The following is a 17,480-nucleotide window of genomic DNA, read 5'->3' on the forward strand; positions in this document are numbered from 1 at the left end:
TCCTAGTTCAGTGGATGCTGAGGGGAGAGGAGGGCCCCTCAGCTGCCTTCCCCACACCTGAAGAATCACCCGTGCATCCACCAGGCCCTAAGATCTTTCTTCAGGCTCAGAGAAAAGGCATTTTCCTCCTTAAGCTGAGGCCACCCTTCTCTCCACCATGGCTATGGGACCTTCCCTCATAGCTCCTGAACCTCCTCAAACTAGCTATCCCCTCCTGTGTTTCTGACAACTTCTCCCTCTCTGCCAGTCCTTCCTATCAGTATTTAATCACACCCAACTCTCTCCCACATTAAAAAAGAAAGGAAGAAGAAGAGGGGACGAGGAGGAAGAGAAGAGGGAAACACAAGGCTCTTCTCCAACCCACAGAAGTCCACATGTCTGCCTCCACTTCCTCACTTCCCATTTACTCCTTGCCCTAAGGTCACCTGTCACCCCCAGTTCCCAAATTCAATGGCCATAGCTCAGTCTTCATCTTGCTTGATCTCTTGGCAAACTGAACATTGGTGACTAACACCATCCTTCCGGGAACTCTCTCCATCATTAAGTCCCTATCTACAGAACACATCCGGACCAGCCACCTCTATCTCCTGCCTGGACAGCTGTCCCAGCTGCCACCCTGGGCTCCCTGCTTCCACTCCAGCCCCTTCCTCCATTGTCCACTCAGCAGACTAGGGGATCTCCCTCAAAGCCTAAGTTACATCCTGTCCCTCCTCCCAGGGTGCCCATCTCATTGGAATAAAAGCAAAAACTCTTACTCCCTGGAATCCCCCTCTCCCAGACCCCCACATGTGGCTCTCTCCCCAACCTCCTATCCACTCCAGTGTCATCTCCCCAGAGGCCCTTCCTCCTTACCCCATATCAATAACCACCCTCCTCTGTCACCCTCCATCCACCCCTTTTCCTGGCTTTGCTAGTATTGTTTTCTTAACACTTACCATTACCCGGTGTTCTTTAAAGCATTTATTTTGTTCTGTGAGCTCCATGTCTGTTTTGTTCACTAGGGGTCCTCAATCCTGCCCAACTATGGTGAGGTCCCAAAGGGTGTTCGGTATACCAGCTTCTAGAACAGTGTCTGACACATACATAGTAGATGCTCAATAATGTCTGAAGAATGAGTGAATGCACCAATGTTATTCCAACCCCTCAGGCCTCAGGTTTCCATCCTGCTCCACCAGGGCACCAAATTGGCATGAGATAGGAGCCTGGGCCCCACACCTATGACTCTGCCCGCCCCCCCGACATCTCTTCTCTGAGGGTCCATAGGTGTGTCAGTTCTAAAGCTGCCTAAGACTCAACTCCTCCCTGCCCTCTTTCTGCCCACCTGTCTCTGTTTAGGGTATGACACCAGCCAGCTGGCAGGCTCTCTGTGCTCTGGAGGCCTCCTGTGATCCCCACGTTAAACCCAGGCAGCAGGCTCATCCATCTTGTCACCCTGGGCTTCTCTCATTGTCCGTTCTGTCTTCCTGGCTCAGGCCTCATCATCTTTCCTGTGGACACTGCCATCACCTCCAATTTGGCTTCCACACCCCAAATCTCACCCTCCCATCCATCTTTTCATCCCCTGGATGCCAGGTGCTTTGGAAACATTGGCTGATTCAGTTGATGGATTTAAAGTGATGGATTTAGGGCCAGAGGTTATTGGGCCAAGTCTTCAGCTGGGGGTGGTATGTCCTCTCTAGATACCCATCAGCCTAGCCTGACAATCCTGGGAAGGGTCAGTCACGTTACTGTGGACAGCTGTGGGGCCTAAGAGCACTGATGTGAGAGTCCAGCTGACCTGAGTCTGCATCTTGGTCTCAGCATCCACTTGCCACATGGCTGCAGATGAGTGAGTCTCAGTTTTATCTCAGGAGAAAAGTGATAGTATGCAGCGGGTGGCTGGGACCACTAGTGAGATGCCCACGCACCACTCAGCCTGCTGCCTGCTTCATAACGATGTGGGCTAGAAAGAATACAGTGTGTGGTGAGCTTTTGTTTAATTCAGTATAATCCCTATTTTGAGTCCCTGCACTACGGAGGGGGAAGCTCAATCTTTGTCAAGCCCCCACAGGGGTCACAGGCATCCTCGGGGCTAGGAGTGTCAGCTGTCCATGTTAGTGTTCTCAAGCGGTCCTCAATCCCGCCTGTCCCTGATGGGTTCCCAGTGAATGTTTGCTAGACTATCTCCAGGGTTAAGAGCCCCTTGGGATGAGCACCTCTTCATGCCACTTGGCATTCGGGTCACTGCCAGATCACCCCATGCCTGTGGATCCTGCCACAAGATCAGATCCGTTGGCCTAGACACACTTTCCCTGAGTCTTTCACCTCCTGGGGCAGCAGCTTGGCCTGGAAGTGAGAACCCTGACTCTGGAACCCACCTGCTGGGATTCCAGGCCCAGTTCTTCCCCTTCCTAGCTGTGTGACCTGAGGCAAGTTGCTTCACCTCTCTGAGCCTGGGTTCCCTCACCTACAGAATGAGGTAACAGTACTATCTACTTCTACAAGGATTCAATAAGACAACGCTCATGCAGTACTTGGCCCTGGTGCCAGGTATACAGTTAGAGCTCAACCAATGCTGGTTATTTTCTTTTGAGGCTCTCCCTTGAAAATAGAAACATGAGTCCTGCAGCTTTGGGGTCTGTCCTCTCTGCAGGTAGGGCACATGACCCCAGGCCCATTTGAACAATCATCTTAGCCCGACCCCGACTCTCCACAGCCCCAGTTGGGGATGCCCACCAGCTTCTGTGGCTGTGGCTGTGGCCATAACCTTCCTCTGGTTCTCCTCTTGATCTGAGCGTACCTCAAAACGCTTTATGGCTTTTGCTTTAACATCCAAAAAAGAACAAAAGACTTTAAAACATTCTTATCTAATGGCAGCCTCATTATCCTCATGTTACCTTTAGGAACAAACAAGGTCTCAGAAATATTCTGTTCACCTGGGCAGACGCAGGAGCAATCCTCCCTGCCATGAACTCCCAGTGCTGCCCCCTGCTCAGCCTGTGCCCCTAACTACCCAGCACCCCCGCCGTTCCCCCAGAGTACAGGTGAGGAAACTGAGGCCAGAGCAGGGAAGTGACTTTGCAGAGTTGTGTAGTGGAGAGAGCCAACCTGGATTCTCCTTCCTGACTCTGGAAGTATCAGGAGGCAAAGGGAGGCCGGAACTGGACAGACTGTGGTGCTCCCTCTGCCTCAGAGTCTCCAAGTCCCAATACCCGACACTCTTCCCCCAGCATTCAGCCAGCTGGTGAGCACCGCCAGTGCTTGGGGTGCACGGGGAGCCCTGCCCCACCTGCTCCCTCTCCACTTCTTCCTCACTCTCCCCCCTGCCCCTGCCTCTTCCCTCCCCTTCCTTCTCCTTGGCCTCAACACCCCATCTCCCCTCCTCCCCCTCCTGTCCCTCTGCCCCTCCCACCTCCTGGAAAGCCCCTGCCCCAGTGACTCAGATCTGGAGCTAGCTGGTGGGCTGCACATCAGCTCTGGGCTCTGCTCCACCCCCTCATCTGGGTGGAAGGCTGCAGCCAGGAATGCCGAGGGGGTGGGGAGACAGAGCCAGCTGCAGCACAGACTTCCAAAGCTGGGCCGGGCGGCCCAGGGGTTAGTCACACAGCAGAATAGCTGTGGGACCCAGCACTGGGGGCGCTCCTCAGTGGCTCCCCTGTGAGGCTGGAGAGTGAAAGCAGCTGCTCCCGACCCTGGCTGTGGAGCTAAAAGAAGCAGAACAGGCAGCGCGTGCACACACAGCTCCCTCTTGTTGCCATTCCTGCAGCTGCCCGGGTCTCCCAACCAGGGTGCCATCCTCTGCCTTGTCACTGCATGTCTGCATGTCACCACAGAACAACCCATTCTACAGATGAGGAGAATGAGGAAAACCAGGGCCAGACACAACCAGGCTCCCTGGCCCACCCCCACCACCTTGCCCGCAGGTCTCTGAGGTCCCAGAGGCAGAGCAGACTCCACACCTTGAAACTGTGGTCTCCCTGCCCCCTTTCTCATCTGAACTGAGCACAGCTGGCCAGGGGTCCATGGCAGGTCTCTCTCTGCCTCCCTATCTGTCTGGGCCTCTCTCCGTCTCTCTATCTCTGTGTCTTTCTGCTTTTTGTGGGTCTCTCCCTTGAGCTTTCACAGTTGGTGGCCCTGCCTCACTGTCGCTACCTCGGTGGGCATCTCTGAGTCTTATCCTGTCTCTCTCTGCTCTTCCTCCCCTGTCCCCTAGGCCTCTGCTTCCCTGGGTGTCCACACTGGAAGCCCCAAGATTCATTGGCCAATGGCCAGTGCCTACCCCCAAGTCGGGCTGCTCAGCGGGGACCTATTACTCTTCCTTTTCTGTGACCAAAGTCAAACCCACAGGGGTCAGGGACTGGGTAGGGACCTCCTGACCTGGCACTGCCCCAGTCTCTGCTTTTCGCTCCAGGCCCCTGACGTCAAACCTCAGAATAACTCAGCCCCTTGGCCCCGCGGTCATGAGGCCTTGCCTAGCTGGATGTGGGTCAAGAAAGCGTCCAGTGGGAGCCCCGCATGGGGTCCTGGCCCAGTCTGAGACCCTCCCAAACTGACCTGGGACTCCCAGCTGCCCCCAGCCTCCCTGGGCTGCCCATAAATTCTCGGCATTTTCAGCCTTCAGTTATACAAACAAGAATTGAGTCTTGGTTGCTGAACAAAATATCTTAGGGTTTGATTTCTTAACCTTACCACTGGCTCCCTTCTGAGCAGTTTGGGGGATGGGGTAAGGAGAACAGCATCTGCTTTCTGAAGGAATGGGATTATTTTTCCAAGAAGGGGGCCTAGAAGCACAGATGCCCCGGCCTGGAGATGACCAAGCTGGCTGGTGCCCAGAGCAAGGCTGGAGTGGGCAACAGCAGCAGCAGCCCCTCTTGGGGCTTCTCCAGAGGGACCGCGTTTATTTGTTCAAAAGGCTTGGCCCAGCCATCCCACAGGGGCAGGGCCACATGCTTCTGGCTCTCTCCCCCATGGCTCTAGAACTCAGCCAGCCTGGACGGACACAGACATTCTCCCTCTTCTTCTCTCCCTTGGGCAGGAAATGCGAGAAAACAGGCCCTAGGTCTGCCCCTAAGCCAGCACCCCCACCCCCACCCCAGCCAGACCCTGGCCTTAGATTGTTTGCATAACCTCAGAGCCAGTTCTGAAATGTCTGGAATGGACCCCAAGAATTGGCTGTGGGGTCTGGGGTGGCCTGAGCTGGGGCCAGGGGGTCATGTCCCAAGGGTACCACTGACCAGCAGTTGGGACCCTGGGGAGGCACCTGCATCAATTCACTCCCCTTTAAAGTGGAAGTCAAAATGCTCCCTGCCCCCCAGAGTGAGTGTAGGATCAAAAAAAAGTAACACAAGTAATATTATGAAATAGTGAGTACATAATCCCTTACTGAGGACTGACTCTGTTCCACACATTGTCCTATGTGCTTTGTGGGGGTTATTGCATTTAATTCCCAAAAGGACCCAATGGCAAAAGATTGTCCATTAACAGGTGAGGAAACTGAGGCACACAGAAGTTAGGTGACTTTCCCAAGCTCACACAGCCAGGAAGGTGAGGTCAGATTCAAACATCTGAGGCCAGAACTCACCATCTCAGCGCTTAGGCCCGTTTCCTGGCTAATAAACAAGACATTTCCATTGTGGGTGGGTCCCTGGATGCCTAGCTGGGACCTGGGAACACAGAGGAGCCTGATCCCTAAAGGGGAGACTCACAGCTGCAAGATTTTTCATTTACCCCAGAGCCCCTGGACCAAGAACTTCTCCAGGGTTCTTCTGCCAGAGAAGATTTGGGGGGTACCTCAGCCGGCAGGAGCAGCTCTTAAAAGCCGAGGGGCTCCAGAACCTCTGTCTGGATGTCCTCTCCTCACATTATATCCCCAATCCCTAGCACAGGGCCTAAGGCCTAGCTGACTCAGTTCGAATCCCAGCTTGTTTCTTTTCTTTTTTTCTTTTTTTTTTTTGAGACAGAGTCTCACTCTGTCGCCCTGAGTACCATGGAGTCACAGCTCACAGCAACCTCAAACTCTTCAGCTAAAGCGATCCTCTTGCCTCAGCCTCCTGAGTAGCTGGGACTGCAGATGGCTGCCATGACACCCAGCTAGTTCTCTATTTTTAGTAGAAATGGAGTCTTGCTCTTTTTCAGACTGGTCTCCAACTTCTGAGCTCAAGCCATCCTCCCACCTCAGTCTCCCATAGCGCTAGGATTACAGGCACGAGCCACTGACCCCAGCCTCAGACTACCTCCTTATATCCATTTACAGATGAAAATATTCAGCCCAGGCAAGGGCGTAACTCAACCACACTCACCGGCGGGTCAGTGGCAGGGCTTGGATCAGAACCCAGGGTTGCTGACACCCAGCTGAGACATCTGTTTTTCCCTTCCAGTGGCAACAGAACACACAGCATGTCATGAACATTGTGAAAACGCCATGTGTCCTTACAGTTCTGGGTTATGCGTGGGCACACACACAAGTATGTATGGGCATAGTTCTGAACTTAATTCACCCAAGGAGAGTATTCATTTCTGCATTCACTCAGTCATCCCTTCCTTTGATGTTTACTGAGGACTCACTATGTGCCAGGCACTGTGCAGGTGACAGGATTCGACAGTGAGCAAGGAGGACACAGTCCCTGTCCCCTGTCCCCAGAGCAGGTAGCAGACCAACCCAGCAATGTCTCATATGCAATGATCAACTGAGATCCACGCTGTGCAAGATGGGCCAAGACCTGTCAGGGGTGGATAATGGGCACCTGATCTTGATGGAGGGAGGGCAAGATGACGGGCAGAGCTGAGATCTTGCAGTTCCTAGGCAAAGAAGGGAAGGGAAAAGCATTCCTGATAAAGGGCATAGCAAGTGCAAAGTCCCCAGTATTGAACTGGGGTAGAGGGTGGGCAGGGGCGCTATCAGGTAAGCACTCCAGCCAAGGTGACTTGGCAGAAGCATAGGGGAGGAGTGGCTCCCGGACAGCCTGGCTTTACCCGTGGAGAGCTGCCTGTCCTTAGACAAGTTGCTAAACCTCTCTGTGCCTTATCTGTAAAATGGGTTGCCAAGAGTTCCTAACTCAGAGGGTGGCTACAAGGACTTAATATACATGGTGGTTACAATAGTGCCCAACACACAAATAGTGTGCATTTGCCAAACGGACACACCACCCCACCTGTGCAAAGGCTGACACAGGTGACAGGGAGGTGAGCAATCTCAAGAAATGTGTTTTTCACTTTATGTCCATTAAACTTCCAGTTGTTACACATGGAAGGATACAAAAGATCCATCTTCTGGGCCTCATTTAAGACAAACCTCCCAAGATCAAGGTGGAGACATAGACAACCACCAAGGGAGCCTGTGAGGCAAGGACGCTGCAGATTCTCCCCATCTTCTGAGAACCACCCCACATCCCAATGACAGAGCAGGCCGTCCAACCCTTTTCCCAACATTCTCTTCTCCGTGTGGCCCTTTTACCTGGGGTGGAAAGTGGGCCCCCCATCCCATAACAACTGAGCCCCAGAGGCAGGAGAGTCACAAATTTTCTACAGGTATTTGCAAGCATCTACTATGTGCCAGGCACTGTGCAAGGCGCATGAACAAAGCAAACAAGAATCCTAGCCCCCGCGGAGCACAGATTCCAGTGGCTACTCCCTTTATTCCTCCCACACCCTCCAACGAGGCCCCTGAGGCTCAGAGAAGCCACATCACTGGCACAGAAAGGCAATGGCAAAGCTGGGACTTGGGTGAGTTCCCTGACTCTCAGCACAGTGCTCCGGGCCCAGACTAGACTCGGGGCTGAAGCTGGAAGGTTGGAGACGTTGGGACTGTGCGCGAGAATTGTGGTTGAGCTGAGAGTGGAGAAGCTCATCCTTCCAGGAGAGTCTGTTGGCCCCTGACTTTCTCCTCCCCTGGCTCCTGGCCCACTCGCTCTGTTTGCTCCAAGCCCTGACCCAGAAGAAAAGCCACAGAATCTCTTGCAGAGAGGAAAACAGCTGAGGAAGGCTGGGCCCTGCTGCTCAGACATGACAAGACAAACACGCTCTGTCTGTGCTGAGCCCCAGGGTCAGGCACAGGGTGGGGCCAGGGGATGGACGCAAGTCGGAGGAGGAGGGCCCAACCCCCACTGTCAGTGCACAAGCGCCACGTTGGCCTGTTGTCACAATGAGGAAACTGAGGCCTGAGGATGGCAGGGTGGGGATGTGACTTGCCAAACAAGAGGATCTCTAACGTCTATAAATTCTGGAAAAGCAGTTATCTATTGTGGCATAATGAATCACCCTAAAACATTTAACAGCTTAAATTATAGCAAACAGGCTCGGCGCCTGTGGCGCAGTGAGTAGGGTGCCTGCCACATACACCGAGGCTGGCGGCTCCCGGCCCAGGCCTGCGAAACAATGATGACAACTTCAACCAAAATAAAAAAATAGCCAAGCATTGTGGCAGATGCCTGTACTCCCAGCTACTCGGGAGTCTGAGGCAAGAGAATCGCTTGAGCCCAAGAGTTGGAGGTTGCTGTGAGCTGTGATGTCGTCACACTCTACCGAGGGCACATAATGAGACTCTGTCTCCCCCCCCAAAAATGATAATTACAGCAAACATTTATTACTGCTAGTTTCTGAGGGTCAGGAATTCAGAAGCAACTTAACAAGGTAGTTCTGGCTTGGGGTTTTTCACACTGTTACGCTCAGGTATCAGCTGGGGCCATGTTCATCTGAAGGTTCAGAAGGGGTGAGGGCTTGGCTCAGCCTGTGTGGCCCGTGAGTGGGGTTGCCTGAGGATGGGAGGCCTCAGCTTCTCTCCAGATAGGCCCTTCCATGGGGATGCTTGAGGGTCCTTGGGACATGGTCTGCTGCTTCCCTTGAGCAAGGGATCCAAGAGAGGCCAAGATAAAAGCCAAAAGGTAACAGCCTAGCCATGGAAATCACACTCCAACACTTCCACAAGATCCAATTGGTCACACGGGCCAATCCTGACTCCGTGAGTGAGGGAATGAACCAGGGCATGAGCACCAGGACAGGGATCACCGGAGCCACAAGCAGTCCACCGTATGGTTAAGGATTTGGTCTTTGGAGCGCAGAGGTCTGTATTTTAATCCAGCCTCTCCACTCACAAGCTGTGGGGCCCATTTTCTCAGTGCCTTCTTTTTTTCATCTGTAAATGGGGACAATGAGAGAGCTAAGGATTAAAGGAATTACATTCATGAGGCCCTCAGGCTACACCTGGGACGCAGCAGCCCTTCCAATCTCTCTCTCAGGAGACCCTGGTAGCAGCTGGGCAGAGCCTGGCCCATTCTGGTGACTACTTTCTCCCAGCACCCATACAGGTGACAATGACAACTGCAACCAAAAAAGCACATCTGGGTGGCTGGGCTGAGCAGGCTGAGCACCAAGCCTGTCTCATGAATTTCTGCAAAATTCCTCCTACAGGAACCCCAAGCTGCCCCCTCCTTCCGTGCTCCCTTGGGAATGCTCCTACCTACGCTCCAGCCTGTGTGGGCATTTCTTCCCCTTTCTTTTCCACCCTGCCACCAGTTGGCTTTCTGCTCCTGCCCCCATCATCTCCATCCCCTCAACCCTCACAGGGCTCCAGCAGCAGTGGGGCTGAGCTGCTAGAAACTCATTTCTAGCAGCCAATTATTCAGTGAAAATCCAGTGCCCCTTACATAAAACTGGCTCCTTTCCCAAGGATGTGATTTATCCTTCACAATAATCCCAAAAGAAGGTGTGAACGTTCCCATTGGACAGATAAGGAAACTGAGGCTTGGAGAGAAGACACTTGGCTGGGTTCCCATGGCCAGTTAGTGAAGAAGTTGGGATTTGAACACAGAGCCTAGGGTTCTAGTGACAGAAGTCTTACCAGGCTCTGGAGGGAACACCCATGGACCGCCATGCTTCTCCAGTGGCGTCACCCACCCACGGGGCCAGTCTCCTACCCAACCAGGCAAACGAAGCCTTCCAATAAGATCCCAAAGTTAGCTGGACATGGTGGCTCATGCCTGTAATCCTAGCAATTTGGGAGGGTGAGCCAGGTAGATTGCTTGAGCTCAGGAGTTCGAGACCAGCCTAAGCAAGAGTGAGACCCTGTCTCTACTAAAAATAGAAAAACTAGCCAGGTGTTGAGGCTGGCGCCTATAGTCCCAGCTACTTGGGAGGCTGAGGCAAGAGGATCACCCGAGCCCAAGAGTCTGATGTTGCTGTGAGCTACGACACTATGGCACTCTACCAAGGGCTACAGAGTAAACCTTGCGTTCACGCTCGCGCGCTCTCTCTCTCTCTCTCTCTCTCTATATATATATATATATTCCAAAACTAAACACTGCACAGAGATGCCCTTGACTTCCAAGGGGTCCTACAGATATTTTGGGGATCCCAGCTCCCACCTCAGCCAGCTCTGTCTAACTGGGGTCATGACAATGGAGCCCATTCTGGCCCACACTCTCCTGGCCTCCCTGCATCCCCTCCCCGACCCCCACATCCTCAACCATAGAAGCTCTAAACACTTTTTGCAACAAACAAGGCCCTTTGCTGTGAGATCATGGGCATCACTCCTCACTCCAGCCCTGAGGTTGTACTGCAATCACTCCCATCTATGGGTAGGGAAATGAAGGCACAAAGGCTGGAAGTGACAAGCTACAAGGCAACTCGCCTGGGGTTTAATTTCTTTGTGAAGGCCTTTCTTTCCTTTCCTGTTGTTCTGCGTGTCTTTGCCAATGGCTGCACCACAGAGCAGCACCGTGTGGTTTATTTCATAGCTATTTCTTCCAGGGGAGGGGACAATTCATCCATTCATTCAACTTAACGAATATCAGTGGAACACCTATAAATTGCCAGACACCCTTCCAGGCACCAGAAGAAAAGGCAGATACTATCCCTGCGCTCTCAGAGTTGATGTCCCTCTGGGCGCACCGGTGAGGAAGGCTGTGTGGGAGAGGTCTTGGGGGTCTTAACCTTTCCTGTGCCCTGAGCTCCTCTGGCATCTGTGAAGCTCTGGATTCTCACTCAGAAGAATGTTTTTTAAAATGTAAAGCTTAATGCATAGATTTACAAAAGAAACAAATTGCCTTGAGATTCAAAGGTCAGAATATTTTTGAAACATCTCTGATACAGTCTCTTTTGGGGGGTGGGAACAGAGTCTCACTCTGTCACCCAGGCTAGAGTGCAGTGGCATCATCATAGCTCACAGCAATCTCAAACTCCTGACTCAAACGATCCGCTTGCCTCAGCATCCCGAGGAGTTGGGACTATAGGCACCTGCCACAATGCCCAGCTAGTTTGTTTTTAATTTTTTCTGTTTTTAGTAGAGAAGGGGGTGTCATTCTTGCTCAGGCTGGTCTTGAACTCCTGAGCTTAAGCAATCCACCTGCCTCAGCCTCCCAAAGTGCTAGGATTACAGGCGTGAGCCACAGCAACTTAGTCATAAATTGCTTCTGTATTAATACATTAATACAAGATCCAGTGGCAGATCTAGGGCCTTTCCCCATTTGGGGGTCAGCACGTTGCAGACATTCACAGCAGCTGTGACGAGACGTGAAAGCACCTGTGGTTTCTGCTCATGACAAAACCACAGGCACTGCTGCCACCAACAGAGTAGCTGTGGCCTGTATTTGTCACCATGGGAGAAGCTAATTTCAGTTAGAGATTAGTGGGAAAGAAAGTCTTTTTTTTTTTTTTTTTCATCCAAGCCAAGGGGTTCCCTGAGTTCTATTCACCGATCCCTCAAGGGCCTGAGACATCAGTTAAGAACTCCAACTCCTAGTTTATATTCTAGTTGTTAGTGTATCAACTACGCTTGCCTACCCTCATTCTACCATTTAAATCCAAGCTATTTCAAAATATGTAATGCAAAAGGAAAGTGCCATCACCATCCCCGTCTTGTAAGCCGTCCCCCAGGGCAAATCACTACGGTTAGTACTTTATGTTCTTGGTCTTTGTCTGTGAACCTACAAAAATACATCACTTGGAGCGTTCCTGCACATAAATGTCCCCACACTCCCGTAAGATTCTGCCTCTTGGTTTTCTGACTTATGAGTGTGTCTGGGCATCTTTTCAGACCAACAACTAATGCAGCTCATTCACATTCTTTTTAAAAGCTATATTGTAATCCATGGTCCATACATCCTAGAATTTGTCATGGGGTGATTATGTAACTGGGCACCAGAGTCCTCTCAGGAATGCTCCCTACAACCTGGAGGGCAGAAGCTATGAGTAGCTTCATTTTAGAGAAAAGGCTTAGACAGGTAGAGGCACCCACCTGCCCAAGGTCAAACAGCCAGTAAGGCTGCAATTCCAACTCAGGCTCTCTCTACATTCATTTTCGTCTGCATTAAATGTATTTCCCCACCATAATCCTAGCACTTCTGGGAGGCCAAGGCAGGTGAATCCCCTGAGCTCAGGCGTTTGAGACCAGCCTGAGCAAGAGTGAGACCCTATCTCTACTAAAAATAGAAAAACTAACTGGTTGTTGTAGCAGACGCCTATAGTCCCAGCTACTCTGGAGGCTGGAGCAAATGGATCACTTGAGCCCAAGAGTTTGAGGTTGCTGTGAGCAACCAGGGGAACAGAATGAAAACTCTGTCTCAAGGAAAAATAAATACATTTCCCAGACGTCAGCCCATGCACCATTTTCCATGGGGGAGACAAGCAGGGTACATTTTTGTTATTCGTCTTCCTTCTGATCCTCAAATATCAGACTCTCTCACCTCAAGGCCCTTGCACTTGCCTTTTCTTCCATCTACAATTCCCTCCTTCCCCCTTTCCCAGTAGCTGGCCCCTCTCAGACTCTCATCCCAGATGGCCCTCTCTGGTGAGGCTTCCTCTGCCACCCTGGCTGAACTTGCCCCTGACCCCACTCTTCACCCTGTCTTATTTTCTTCACAGCACCCATCACTACTGCAATGCAACTGATTTATTTAGGGAAGTGCCTTGGAATCAGAAAACTTACCAATTTTGTTCATTTCTGATTATCTAATATTGAATACAGGGCCTAGCACCATGGTAGGTACTCAAGAAATAACTCTTGAATAAGTACATGAATGAAACTCAGAGGGTGAGGGATTAGCTGGAGGAAACATTTTTAATATTATAATACGTATTTTTATATGGGACATTTTATTGAACCTGTATTATCAGGTTTGGGGAGATTTTTTTGAGATATAATCCACATTGAGGAAAATCCACCCTTTTTATATACAGTTCTATGAATTTTGACAAGTGTATACAGTCATGTAACCACCCTGACGATCACAACACCATCAACACTCCGAAAAGATACCCTGTGCCCTTTTGCAATCAATCCCCACCCTTAGGCCTCAGGTCTTGGCAAGCACAGATTCCTACTTTTCCAGAAAGTCATGTAAGTGGAATGACAGTATGTAGCCCTTTGAGTCTGGCATAGTTCACTGAGCATAATATTTGTGAGGTTCACCCATGCTGTTCTCCACAACAATCGTTTCTTCCTTTTTATTGCTAGTAGAGTCCCTTGGATGGATGGACCACAGTTGTTCATCCATTTGCCAGTTGAAGTCCTTTTATATAAATAATGCAGGAGAGAAACAGGCCTGAGCAGACCTCCATGGGCACTGAAACTGCCCACCCATCAATACGCATCTGCCATGTCTGGGACACCTTTCCTTCCTCCTCTAGCCCCCGCCTGTGAAAGCTCTTTTCCTTTCCTTCAAAACCCTTTTCAATGCCCTTTCACCAATAAAGAGCAGGATTTACTGACCCTATGTCACAGATTTATAAAGCGAGGCTCAGGGAAATGTAGCACCCTCCAAGGGGCCACAAGGAGAGTGTGGCAGAGCCAGAACTCAAATGCAGGGCCATGGAGAGAGAACCAGTATTCAAGGGACCAAAGCTCAGCCTCTTTGCAGGCTGGAGGGTGGTGAGAGGTCAAGCCTCTGTCCCTATCCGAGACCTGAGAATTTTCCAGCATGAGGATGATAGAGAAAGGGCAGGTGGGGGTTGGGGGGGGCAGCTAGAGAATAGCAGATCCCATCCTAGATAGGTTCCTCCGTTGGGACACTTCCCTCACCCTTCCAGTGGGTTCTTGAGACCTAGGCCAGACCCAACCCCCACCACCCTGGCCCGTGAGCCCCAGCCTGGCCAAATGGGGCCCATCTGGCCTGGATTATCGGTTCCAGGGCCCATGCTGATGGGTGGGTGTGACAAATTGGGTGATGGGCTCCAGCTGTGGGTGGCTTTTGTCCTGCCCAACCACTTGCAGCCACAGGACAAGTGGGCGACAAGTGAGGATGCTTAGAGAGTTCCAATCACTACAGGTGACCCTAAGCTACTCTGGTCACGAGGCCAGCTCTGTAGACCTAGAGAAGCCTCATGGCAAGGAGCCTTGGAACCTTCCAGGCATGACCTTGGGCAACTCTCCTGGGCCTCTGTTTGTCCATCTGCAAATGAGAATCTTTGGGGAGATGTCCCGGAACCTCTCACCTTGGGAGTGGATTCACTGTTTGACCATCTGGAGCAGAAGCTCAGGGCCTGAGAGTCTGCATTTTAATATAGGTTCTAAGAGGTTCGTGGCATGTGGAAAAGCCTGAGACCAGACTCAGTATAGCTCTGCTTGCTCTTATCTGCCTGGTGGGCCCAACCATCAGAATCTTCTGGGAGCTGGTAGAGGGTTAGACAGAGGGCACGAGAGGTCGACTGATGAATGGAGATGATGGCAGCCTGGCCCAGGGTAAGGTGAGTGAACAGACTCAAGATTCATGTAGAAATTACAGTGAGCAGAACTTACTAATGGGTTGAGTGTGACAGATAAGAAAAAGAGAAGTCAGTATTGAGGTCTGGGTTTGAGCCTTCAGAACCGGGTGGGGACATTTACTGAGATGGGAAAGGGAACCAGGGAGGTGTTTCAGGGATGGGGTAGAAGGAGCTGAGGACTCAAGAGTTCTAGGTTAGACATGCTATGTTTGAGATGCTCACTGGAAACCCACACAGAAATGGCAATTTGGTGGGACATTCAGGAGGAGAGAGTCTGGGTGGGAGATAGTGATGGCCCCCTCAGCATAGGGAATAGGAAAGCCCTAGGTCTGGTACCCAGGGCATGGCCTGATGCATTTGAAGCCTTGGACTCTTTGTCATCTGGTCTTGGGTGAAGGTTGAGGATCCTTTCTCCAAAATGCATAAAAGCAGAAGCACACCAATAACATTGCCATTATAATCACAATATTAAGAATAAAATTTTCAACGAAGATGTAGCATTATCCACTGGTGGGTTTGATAACATCCACAATTCCAAAGTCATACCGAGTAAAAACAATATTTGAAGATGTTATAACAAAGTATTCTGATATGAAAATATTTGTGATTTCTACTGATAATGAGTCAGAGGACCCACTAGTATGTCTGTGGTTTGTGAGCTAAGCTCTTATAATGGAAGGAAATGCCAAATTTCTGTTATAGGTTAGTGGACAAAAAATATAATTTTTTTCTCACCCAAGTTCAGGGACCCTGTAGTCTCCCACTGAGGACCCCTGACCTAGGAAAGATTGGACAGAGAGACCAGAACCCCCAACATGTAGGAACCTATAAAGAAGAAGGAGAGGGCAGGCAGCCAGGGGACTGGAGGAAAACCAAGACATCTGGAAGTATTTCCAGCAGAAGGGAGGGATGCTGAGATGTCAAGAAAGACGAAAACACAAAAGTGTCCATGATGGGGTGAATTACAGAGTGAATGGGCTTCCCGGAGCTGGAGAGACACAACTGGGGTTATTCAGGAGGAAGTGCATTATGGGTTGTTTTCTTGTTATACTCAACATCTTTATGTATGTGTGAAATGTACCATAATTACATAATTAATGTTGTTCGTTTAAAAAAAAGATGAAGGGCCAGGTGAGATGGCTCATACCTGTAATCCTAGAACTGTAGGAGGTCAAGGCAGGTGGAGTGCTTGAGCTTAAGAGTTAGAGACTAGGGCCAGGCCCGGTGGCTCATGCCTTTAATCCACCACTCCAGGAGGCCGAGGTGGGTGGATTGCCTCAGCTCAGGAGTTTGAGATCAGCCTCAACTAGAGTGAGACCCCATCTATAAAAACAGCTGGGAGCTGTGGTAGGTGCCTGCAGTCCCAGCTACTTGGGAGGCTAAGGCAAGAGGATCGCTTCACCCCAAGAGTTTGAGGTTGCTGTGAGCTATGATGCCATAGCACTCTACTGAGGGCGACAAAGAGAGACTCTGTCTCAAAAAATAAATAAATAAATAAAAAGGAGTTAGATCCCACCCAGTACAAGAGCAAGACTCCATCTTTACTAAAAATAAAAAAACTAGCCAGTCATAGTGGTAGGCACCTCTAGTCCCAGCTATTTAGGAGGCTGAGGGAAGAGATCACTTGAGCCCAGTAGTCTGAGGTTGCTGTGAGCTATGATGCCAAGGTACTATACCCAGGGCAACAGAGTAAGACTATGTCTCAATACATACATAAGAAGAGGAAATATAAAACTTTTTTCAAAGGTGAGGGTGGACGTGGAGGTGAAAAGACAGAGACAATTAGTGGTAGAAGTTTCGTGTTGAGGGGAGAAGAGACAGTGGGGAAGCAGCCAGAAAACCTTCAGGGTTGGCGTGGAGAGATGGCCATTGGGAGCCGTGCTGTGTGCTGCTGGGGACAGTGGAGGAGTTGGGCCAGGAGGAGCAGAGGAAGGAAGGGGTCTCTCAGGCTCTCATTCCCCTCTGCCATCTCGACACCAAAGTCTCTCCCATCTCAGTGACAGATGGTAGGGTGCCACCCCTGATTTCCTAGGTTCAGTAGGAACCTTGAAATTTGCATTTCTAACAAGCTCCCAGCTGACGCTAACCAAAGGACCACACTTTGAGAAACAGAACTCCAATCAATACGACCATGACTACCCCTCCAGCAGCTGACAATGGAACAGCTAAAGTGGAGGGGGGAGATGAAGGAGGCAGGTTCTGGGGAGTCACCTCTCCCTAGGGAGCACTAGTGTTCCCGGGGACTCTGGAAGCAGCCCTGCAGGACCTCCGGGAAGACTGAATGAGTGGGCAAGGGAAGGAGCCAGGGACAAGATGGGGCTGGTGGTGAGAGGCCAGCAAGTGTGCCGAATACAGAGGGATGGAGGGGCCTGGCTCTCTGCCCTGAGGCACGGAGCCCTGAGAACACACTGTCCACCTTTACAACTTAATCTTGGTGTCACGCCATAAATGCTTCTTCTGCTTTCGGGAAAGAGAGCAACCCTGTCAGAGAAATGAACATTAGCACGTGGGGTCCCAGAACATCAGAGCTGGAAGAAGCCATGGAGACTGGCCAGTCAGCCCCGTCTGGCAGCTGAAGGAGGCCAGAAGATAGAAAGAGCAGCTTGGCTGATGGACATGCAAGCTCTTGCACCAGGGAAAGGCATGTGCCCACTCTCCCTGCTGGCTCACCCCGAGAAAGCAGGGAGCAAAGGGTACACAATCGGGGCCATCTCTGACCCTTGCTGCTCCCCTTTCCTATTGATTCCTTGAACACATCATTTCCTGAGCACCCCTGTGTGCCATGGGTTGTGCTAGACATAGAGACA

At 51.0% G+C, this 17,480-nt stretch overlaps 1 protein-coding gene across 5 annotated transcripts in view; it reads left to right on the forward strand.

Annotated features, from left to right (window-relative positions):
* The window catches only part of ANGPT4 (angiopoietin 4), a 42,362-nt gene that overhangs the window by 2,598 nt on the left and 22,284 nt on the right, over nucleotides 1–17,480 (forward strand). The gene's annotated exons all lie outside the window — the stretch shown is intronic.

The sequence above is a fragment of the Nycticebus coucang genome, chromosome 21 (genome assembly GCF_027406575.1).
Source record: "Nycticebus coucang isolate mNycCou1 chromosome 21, mNycCou1.pri, whole genome shotgun sequence".
Taxonomy (NCBI): domain Eukaryota; kingdom Metazoa; phylum Chordata; class Mammalia; order Primates; family Lorisidae; genus Nycticebus; species Nycticebus coucang.